Below are 1,446 nucleotides of genomic sequence, written 5' to 3'. Positions count from 1 at the left end.
CTGAATGTAATACTCTTGTTTTGAGTCAACTTGCTGGGCCCATAACCTGTTGAACGCAGTCAATGTTAATCATTCGCTGAGTAAAACAAAAGAGGACAAACCAATTGTTCTGTTGCGCAAATCCACGTTTTATTCACATCTATTTTATCCACACACGGAAGCTGTCAGCGCGGGCTCGATGACAGCTAAACACACAGTTCAATGTCTTAGCCATATTATGGCGTGGAAACACCGTTCAGAGGAACAGGGTTTATAGGAAACAGGGTTCTTCGGCATGACTTCCAACAGTTATTTCATTCACAAAAACGGAAAGAAGAGCACTCAAGCTTTACAACGTGTCGTTTCACCACTAACGAGCTAGGGGAATAATTGAATAATTAGCATTGTAGGCCTTCCCAAGGACAGAGGAGACGTGGTAAGCCCAAACTAAGGTGGCAAGATGGCGTGGAGGCGTCCACGATCAAGGCCGGAATAACGGATTGGCAGAGGAAGGCGCTAGTCCGTGAGCGATTTCGGGACACTATTGGGGCAGGCCAAAACTGCAAAACAGTTGTAGCGCAGGATAAGTAGGTTAACTAGATAGCGTTTGAAAATGTACTTCCCTACATGGTTTGTTTACATTTCGTTAACCACGGTGCAGAGCGCGAGCTGTCAAATTGAAGCGAAACGTAAACAAACTTTTGGGAGTGAATTTTCAATGATAATTACTTGATGAATAAACGGGTAACGAATAAATGACACATCGATGTTAAGCTTGAGTTCTCCCTTTCGTTTTTGTGCATGAAATGTGCAAAACTGTGGAGAATAAACGTAGGCAGGCTGCACCTCCATAGGGCTGTCAAAATTGAACTCGGACGGGTGAAAGAAACAGTGAACAGTGGCCAAATACGTACTACATGTCAAAGAGAGTTTCGTGAGCGACCAAACATGCGGCACACATTGCAAAATGAATGGAAAAACTCTGCACAGAGTACATTCCCTGTCGATGGGTACAGCATCCGACGACACTACTCAGTTGTACGCTAGATTACCTTTACTTCAATCTATCTCTTAACATAAACCACATTCTTCGTTGCATTAAATTTATGAGATTATTTTCGCTCCCACTCCGTACGCTGCGTTCTATGCTAGCCACACCAAACGGAGCGTGGCGGCTCTAAGAAAGCTTTACAAACGAAAGCCTTTTCGCCCACAAATTGGTCTCTTTCGGGCGGCTTCAAACCCTCCACTTGAGACAATCCATTTGAGACGCCTGATTATCGCAACATATCGCCAGCTATTAAATCGAATGCACATCAGCAACACCAACCACCCTACGAAGTCCACAGCAAAACCACCGGCCTGTGCTGTGACGGGCGCGCATTCGTATTCTGGCAACGCGGGCCCAACCGACCGTAACAAATCGAGGGGCGCCACTTTGCATCTCGTTTGCGGGACGAACAACAG

This window comes from Anopheles merus, chromosome X, assembly GCF_017562075.2.
Source record: "Anopheles merus strain MAF chromosome X, AmerM5.1, whole genome shotgun sequence".
NCBI classification, from domain to species: Eukaryota; Metazoa; Arthropoda; class Insecta; order Diptera; family Culicidae; genus Anopheles; species Anopheles merus.
The sequence above is the reverse complement of the archived record's forward strand: the minus strand, read 5'-3'. Positions refer to the sequence as shown.